Source organism: Somniosus microcephalus, chromosome 1 (assembly GCF_052327205.1).
Source record: "Somniosus microcephalus isolate GS21.2 chromosome 1, FLI_Smic_1.0, whole genome shotgun sequence".
NCBI classification, from domain to species: domain Eukaryota; kingdom Metazoa; phylum Chordata; class Chondrichthyes; order Squaliformes; family Somniosidae; genus Somniosus; species Somniosus microcephalus.
The window spans coordinates 291,961,739-291,970,945 of NC_140987.1; positions in this window are offsets into that span (position 1 = coordinate 291,961,739).

Here is a 9,207-nt window from a genome sequence, read left to right on the forward strand (position 1 = left end):
GATGGTAAGAAGAGCTAGGTGCACAGGCAGAATATGGTTGCAGTAAAGATGTGCCTACAGACAGTGTTCTTTGTCATGTATGAAAATGACTTTCATCAAGTGACGTGAATAGGATCTGTGTGACTTGATGTGTGGAGAGAAGTGTCGATTATGATATCTGTGTGGGAAAAGGGAAGATGTAGACAGAACTGTTCATGCAGTGGCCAGATGCGATTGTCAAGAGAGGGTCACCTGTATGAGATTGGCTCGAATGCCAACAGATTGTCCTCCACAGTTTCTTCAGGCTGCTGCTGGTCATCCTATTGATGCCCATGCTGCGGGTGGAGGACAGATGTTGTCGCCACATCACTGCCACTCCATTTTCAAGAAATGATACAGCCGCTGAAAGTAATGGCGTAAAATGATGCTGCACAGGACACAGGGCATCAGCACCCGATCACATTGCTGCCTGGGAGACCAGGGATGGCCTCACTATAGCCAGATTTCTCTCTTCTTAGGCAGTCCCTCGGAACCGAGGATGACTTGCTTCCACACTAAAAATGAGTTCTCAGGTGACTGATGAATCCAATGCGGGACCTACAGTCTCTGTCACAGGTGGGGCAGATGGTGGTTGAAGGGGCGGGTGGGTGGGGTGCTTGGGTTGACGGGTGCTCCTTCCGCTGTTTGCGCTTGGTTTCTGCTTGCTCCTGGCGAAGAGACTCGAGGTGTTCGGCGCCTTCCCAGATACTTCTCCTCCACTTTGTGCGGTCTTGGGCCAGGGATTCCCAGGTGTCGGTGGGGATGTTGCACTTTTTCACGGAGGCTTTGAGGCTGTCCTTGAAGCGTTTTGTTTGCCCACCTGGGGCTCTGTTGCTGTGTCGGAGCTCCGAGTAGAGCGCTTGTTTTGGGAGTCTCGTATCGGGCATGCAGACGATGTGACCCATCCATCGGAGCTGATCGAGCGTGGTCAATGCTTCGATGCTGGCGATGTTGGCCTGAGCGAGAACACTGACGTTGGTGCACCTATCCTGCCAATGGATTTGCAGGATCTTGCAGAGGCAGCATTGGTGGAACCTCTCCAGTGCTTTGAGGTGCCTGCTGTACATGGTCCATGTCTCTGAAGCATACAGGAGGGCGGGTATCACTACTGCTCTGTAGACCATAAGCTTGGTGCTGGGTTTGAGGTCCTGGTCTTCAAACATTCTCTTCCTCAGTTGATCGAAGGCTGCACTGGCACACTGAAGGCAGTGTTGGACTTCGTCATTGAAAGTAGGCTCCCGAGGTATGGAAAGTGGTCCATGTTGTCCAAGGCCTCGTCGTGGATTTTGATAATCGGGGGGCTTTTGTCTTACGGATGTTTAGTGTAAGGCCTATGCTCTCGTATGCTTCGGTGAAGGTGTTGACGATGGTTTGGAGTTCGGCCTCAGAGTGTGCGCAGACGCAAGCGCTTAACACTGTACACCCTGGCTGCCACATGATGCGCCAGGTTGGCACCACCCCACAACAGCACCATAAAGCATCCCTACAATGCCCAAGCCATTCCTTTCACACTCGTCACCATTGTGGGGGGTACCGTTATGTCTCACCATTCACTGCAACTCACTAAGCCACTTCCAAAGGTTCACACAAAGTGTTGAAAATAAAGATTTCAATGTTTGACACCATATTAACAGAAACTTTACATGAACATTGCATAAAACACCCAAGTGCCTACCCTTGTGTGTTGTTAGTTGGTATGATTGCACTAGGATGAGGGTGAGTGTGAGGAGTGGCTAGTGAGTTGGGGATGTGATAATGTAGATAGAGAGGGATGGGTGAAGGTGCAAGGTAAGTTGGTGTCAGTAAGGATGTGCAGGAGTAGGGTAGGGAAGGCAGAGTGATGGGGATGTGATGAGAGGCACAGCAGGATGAGGTTGAGTGTGGCTTTGTACTAATGTTTCGTGATCTACTGAGATCATTGAAATGTTTACGGCACTGCACCCAGGTACTCCTGACCATATCCCTGCCTGTGCCCTCCTATGCAATGTGCAACCAGGCTGTGTTGATCTCCTGGGGAGGTGTCTTCCACCTATGGGAAGGGAAGAGGACCTCCCTGTGTGCTGTGACTCCCTCCATAAGCATATGGAGGGTGTCATGGGAGAACCTGGGTGCAGCCCTCTGCCTTTGAGCAATGCTTCTCAGTGTTTGCAGCACCTCAATGCTGTAGAACACTGACAGCACAACTGTCAAAATAAATTTAGACTTGGCCCCTTTAAGGAAACTGGCAGATGACGCGTCATCAAATAACGTCACCAGACGCGCTTCCTCCAATTGACCAGTAAACGCACTGGGCAGGCTTAACAAGCCGCATCAAGGGAAATTCATTTCACAGAGTGGGATGGAGCCAGCAGCGGGGTCAGGACCCGCAACTGACGTCGCCCGCCACGGACCCACCAAGGTTAGTAAAATCCCGGCCACAGAGTCAGGACATCAGGAGATTGTGCTTTGAAGATGTGCAGTACCCTCCAATCCTCTGCTACTGTTTTATGAACATTGAATCATCAGCAAACATATTTGACATCAATTCATATCCAAAGCTACTGTTAGGATCTGATACTCAAACTTTGAGTACCTTTGTGGAATACATTTTTAATTACTTGTGATCACATGGATAAACATTCCAATGATGGCAACCTGTTAAAAAACTCAAGCTGCAAGAAGAAGTCATATATATCAAGTTCTAAATTAAATGTTACACAGTGACTGCCAGCAGGTCACTCATGTTTGTTGAATATTAAAATTCAAAAATCTATGTAAGGCCATCATCTGAAAACTAATGATAAATATGCAGTTGTCATTGTAAGTGGTAGAACATAGTTCACCAACATACAACTAATAATACAGTAAGATCTACAATTATGCTTTTACAGTCAGTTCATTTGCTGGAATACATCACAACACTCATCAACATTTATGTCATGACTAGTACAGGCACAGTTAGAATTTAATGCTTATTTGAACACATCCCGTGTCTTGTAATATTCAAGCATTTCTCAGGCTTGTCCACATCAAGAGGAACATTTTGAGATTTGAGGCATGTGTACCGAATATTACCCATAGTACTGAATATATTAACCATTAAAACTCATGTGGGTCTTAGATAATAGTTTGATTCCGCTGGTAGGTACTGTACTTACTCTCTAATGATTAATTCATTACATCTTGAAAAATAACTCATCCAAATGTATTTATAAACAACAACAACTTGCATTTATATAGCACCTTTAACATAGTAAAATGTCCAAAGGCGCTTCACAGGAGCATTATCAAACAAAATTTGACCTACACTGTAAGGGAGATACATCTGAACATGTCAGTCAGGTTTTAAAATTCCGCTGGTCACTAACAGATTAATTTACTATCCAGCTTTCATGAGTTTAAAAAGAAAGCAACTCACCATTTTGCAGATAACTTCAAAGTCCTCATCTCTGTGCCAACAATGTTTGTGTCTATCTCTGCTTTCTTGTTAAATTTGTTATTTTATGGCTTCTTGCTGCTCGTTATAACCTCACTAGTTTCTTTTTTTTGGTTAATTTTCTCTGCTCCTCCCCTCAAAGTGCTGACTCATGCCATGGTACGGTTCTATAAGAAAAAAAGAACTTGCATTTATATAGCACCTTTCATGACCGCGGGATGTCCCAAAGCGCTTCACAGCCAGTGAAGTACTTTTGAAGTAAAGTCACTGTTATAACGTAGTAAATGTGGTTGACAGTTGGCAAGATCCCACAAACAGGCAGATAATCTGTTTTTGTTTGTTGGGTGATAAATATTAGTGAGGACACCGGGAGAACTTCCCCGTTCTTTTTCAAATAGTGCCATGGAATCTTCTCCACCTGAGAGAGCAGACAGGGCCTTGCTTTAACATCTCATATGCAAGTCAGCGGCACTTCCTCAGTACTACCCTGATGTGTTGGCCTAGATTATATGCTCAAGTTTCTGGAGCGGGGCGTGAATGCTCGACCTTCTGACCTAGAGGCGAGGGGGCTACCACTGAGCCAAGGCTGGCTGCTCTCTGGCATCTCATCTAGCTGTCATTCTTCACGTGTGAGCCTACACACTGAGTATTGACAGACTATTTGACAATAAAATGCATCACAGCTGAGTATAACCCTAACTGCTTTCATATTGTATGTTTAAGATCAGATTCTGGGAGCCTAGTGTGCAGGAGCTGGCCCCTGCTATTTATGCTGTTAAATTAATTTTCTGTAGCATGGTAGCAGACTCGTGCTGGGATCGTACCTGAGGAGGCGCGTTGGGGGCGGGACTGCTGGTTTACGGGTTCTAGTCCCGCCCCCAGCGACGTCTGATGAACAGACGCTATTTTCCCTTGATTGGCCCTGTTAAGCCCGCCCTGCAGGCTTGCCGGCCAATTAAGGGAAAGTCGATGTCAGATGACGTCAGTGCATGATGCTTCATCTGCCGATTTTGTTAAAGTAACAGGCACACTTGTTTGACAGATGAATTGTCAGTGTTTGACAGCATTGAGTTGCTGTCAAACACTGACAATCACTATCCAAAGGTACCCTTGCACCCAGGTGCACCAATGACTCTCTCCTTAGGAGAAAACAGATGGCAGCTGCATGTGAGATTGCAGAAGCTATCTGTCAATTCTCCCGATCAGATGAGGCTTCACAGAAACATCAAATCTTGTCACCTGCAGAAACATATAAACAGAATAAAAATATTTCTCACTACATTCTCTCACCTGTCATACTTATCTGTGCACCATTTCACCCATCACACATTGTACCCGCTCCCAATTTTTCCCAGTTTCCCAGCAGTCCCGCCTCCAAACCCGCCTCCTCAGGGCTGGTAAAATCCAGCCAATTCAGATAAAACAGCATGAGCACTGGGAGTTGGCTCATCCAAATTATGAGACCAATAGAAGAGCACCTCCTGACCCTACCCAACATCTGCACACAAATACTTCCCAGTTGGATCACGGGAGAAAGGTCAGGGGTGGAAATCCTGGCTTATTCCCCCCAACCCCCTAACCCCTCCCTTAACCCACGGTTACTTTGGGCAACTGTTGTTTTGCCCCAACAGAGGGGGGGTCTGCTACTTCAGCACAGAGTGAAGTTCGAAACGGCCAATTGTGTATTTGCTTCCTTTTCACTATTATTTACTTTGGCTGAAGTTTAATTAAGAGTTTTTGATGAACTAAGATTGAATTTTGATGCTTAAAAAATCTTCTACTCAACGAATGGCCGGTAACTTGTTACAGCAAATAGTTTTGTAGTGTTGCTGTCAGTTATTGTCTGTTCCATATTTTATGCTTCAAAACTCCTAGTCAGAAGTATTCTGAGAACAGGCACTTTTTTCATAAGTTCCCCTGCAGTAATTTCACAAAGTTCCCCAAGATGACCAAACATACCTTTTTGCTGACTGTTTGTGTGACCATTGGAGTGAAATTTCAGGGCTAATTTTAACCTAATTCGCCAGGTGGCAAACAGGCGGGTTTGGATTGCTCACCCGGGTTTACACTCTGCCTGTTTTTACTTCCAATGGAAATTGGGTAGGGAGTAAAACGAGCAGTCGATGCCACCCCTTTCCCGTCGGGCAGGCAGGGTTAAAATGACCCCATTCATGATGTAACTGGGGGAAGTTCGATAACAAAACCTCTGTTTCCAGATTGCACCCCAAGCAACAATTTTAAAGCATGAAACATGCAAACAAGTGGAGAACTGCTGGTCACAAGTAAGCGTACAAATAAATTCCTTTATGACACTTACTTGCCCAGTTGAAGTGAATACTGTCCTACTTTAAAGCTGTTAGCCAGGGGTATAACCATTTCCTATTCTGTAATTCAGTAAAACATGACAGTAATTGAATGTTGAAATTGCTTTTCACACTGATGCACAAAATATGATTTTTAGCACAAAACATGACATGCTATTATGTTGCCTGAGCCTTTTAAGTCAAAGCTTGAGTGCCTTTTAGTCACTTGCACCTTTTGGCAGGCACACCACTCACCACGGGACACTAAGGGTGCCTGTAGACAGCAACTTTTCTCTTTTTTGATAGCAAAGGCCATTAATGAGTAGTTGAAAATGGGTTGGACTCAAAATATTTGACTGGCTTTCAGCACAATACCAATCAGAACTGCTCAGTCGCATCATTTCCTAACCATTAGTTCTGGCAACCCTATTCTGAATGTGTCCATCCTGTGGATTTCAAATAGGCGCTTCACTGAAGAAATACACGGACCTTGAAATTATGCCAAGGGATGTTAGTGTATGAATGCTTATCACATTTGTCCGAAGTTCCTCTCTCCTGTATTTTAGCGGGGGTCTTGGCCCATTTATTTCAATGGCTTCACGAACGTAGCAGAGAGAGGAATTTCAGATAAGCGCTTGAAGTGTCGGTACACCGGAATCTGATGATGTAATTTCAGGGCCCCAGGGGGAGAAATTGAGTATAGCCCCGTTTGGGGCGCCAGCCTCGCCAGGGCGTTAAAAGTAGCGCCCCGGAAGCATTCGCGGTCGCCCGCCGGAAATTGAGTGGTAGCGCCCCAAAGGGATGCGTGGCGCTACTGGAGACGCCCCGCATCCCTCTTGGGGTGCTGCGACTGAATATCGTGGCGCAACGTGCCGCAGCGCCACACGCTGTGGCACGTCGCACTGCGGTATTGCAGGCCTTCTTCCCCTTCTTAAAGGGGAGGGGCCTTGTGCAGCACGATCTGGGGCCCAGCTGGGCCCCCGAGGATCGCGAGTGCAGGCAAAAGAGCCTGGCACCGAGGAGAAGTGCCGGGCTCTTGGAACGCAGCCGGCACTCCGCGGGGGGGTGTTCAGGATGCCGAGGACGGGAGCGCTGGCAGGTGCTGGCAGGTGGCCAACAACAAAAATGGGCGCCCCGCACCTCGCCTTTAATTTGTGCCTCCCCGGCCGCAGGTAGGCCCCCCTGAACCGGTCGGACATAGCGTCTGGCGGTAAATCAGGGGGCACTTCCAAATATCGCAGCCGGGGTGTCAGCGGGGCGCTACGCAATATCGCGGCCGGGGCGTCAGCGGTGCGCTGCGCACACCAATGATGTCATCGGTAGCGGCGCAGCGCTAACGGCCGCCACCACTAGCGTCCCGCGGAATTTAGCGGGAGGCGTGGACAGTGCCGCGCCCGGGCGCCAGTTGGCTTGTGACCCACTTAGCGCCCTCTTAAGGCGCTAACGGGTGGCGCAGCCAACTGAATTTCACCCCCCCAATGTCTTGCTTCTCTAGTGCATACAATATATTAAGCATAAGAGAGAGATTCTTCCAGCTAAAGTTTTGTATAGTGTACAAAAATAAGGAAGGTATGGGTGGGTGGCACACTGGGCTTTCACACTGACCTTTCAGCTCTGCGGTAAATCCATCAGACTGGTGGAATGAGGGTCTTGTCTCCTTCTGCGGGCAGTCAGGGCTGGACTTGAAATCAGTTTGGACAGTTGCAACCCAGTTCCCGCTGAATGTGGTCCACTACACAAAACTGCTTTAATTTTGACAACTAAATTGGCAATTACACTTCTAGAAGCCACAGGAATGGCTGCCATAGGAAATCAAAGTCACACTGACGCAGAATTGGGTACTGCACAGAAAAAAAAGAAAAGGCCCATAGCTGAATATTGAATATTGAAACAAATGTTTTGTATCGGGAGAATTTTAAGTTGACAACGTGGACTTCCTGTTCCATAGTACAGGAAGTTCATTTCTATTCCATTTTTGAAAGACAAATCTGGATTTTGTATCATATCCCTTTAAATTGTGGAGCACCATCACTGTTTCATTTCACAGCATTATGGTCACAAGTCCAAATCCCTGATTTCTGTGGACCACATGTACAATGTGTTTTGTCAGATCCCAGCTAGAGAAAAGCTCACCTCTGGGGAGCAATTAGCAATCCCTTTCATCTCGACACATGCACAAGTGACGCACCTTCTGCCAGCTGAGGTAAAAGGGTCATCAAATGCCTTTGAGGTTTAAGGCTGGATGAAACTTTGTTCACTCTGGATCAAACATTGGATGAAAGTTAGTTGAGTAGGTCATTCTCTTGAGCTATACACTGTGCTGTAACTCACACATTTAAGAAGCCGTTGTTTGGTTACCTTTGGCAGGGGTTGCTCTGTGATTCAGCCATATTTGTCTCCTGGGGTGCAGTGTCCACAAGATTTTCAATCAAGGCCTGTTTGTCAATGTAGCAGGGAAAATAATATCCCCAAGGTCCTAACACCTGTCATACTAATAAAGCTTTGAACTTCTGTTTGTGCATTTTGTAATGGTTGAACTCACTGAGTGAGCCGAGTGAACAATAATGAATGATGTAACCTTTTATAATTGTGTATTTGAATTCTCAGTAGAGTGAAATAAATACCAATTTGTGAAATACAATTATCTAAGTGCGAATGTAACAGTTGTGCTCTGGTGGCAGGCACCAATCAATGAAGAATGAACAAGAGACTTCTCGTTAAATCTTTAATAAGCATCTGATTTAACGATGAATAATGTTGAGATTATATATTTTCAGGAAATACTAATAAAAATTTCAAATTATAAGTAATATAAATCTCCTGCTTTCTTTTCTCCGTGTCTTAAAGAAACACACAAACACTGTCCCGGCTTCACTATATGGTGCTACTGAAAGTCTGTTTACATGATGCTACTGAAAGTCTGATCTTTTATCCTGTCATTCTAGTCAGTTGGAGGTTCTTCTGTTTAGCCAGTGCAGCTCTTCTAGATTTTTTTCAGTTTCTCTCTGCTGTGCTTCTGTCCTTTCCAGTGTCTTACTGACAGCTCTGCCCATTTTTACATTGCATTTGCAACTTCAACATTTGTCTGGTTCACACTTTCCCTTTTATGCTTTTGTCATGTTAAGTTGCCTTCCTCCTTTACCATTTCACTTTACTGTAAACTCCGTTCCTCTCTGTGTAAGCCACAGTTTACCCCTTTGTCCAACTTTGTTTCTTTTTAGTTCTCACATTGACTTTGGGTTCCACTTCTTTTTTAAAGAGTTTTCCTACAAAAATAACTTAAGACCATAAAAAGGCACTGGTTGAGATGAGGCTTTTCAGCTCCTCAAGCTTGTTCCCATCCAACATGCACAATTTGAGTCATTAACTCCAGAGGAAATCATCCCAATATCTGGTTAGTCTTTTCAGCAATCTCCTAACTTTAAGCGAATATAGTTGATATCATACCCAAATTCTTTCCTTCTTCCATCT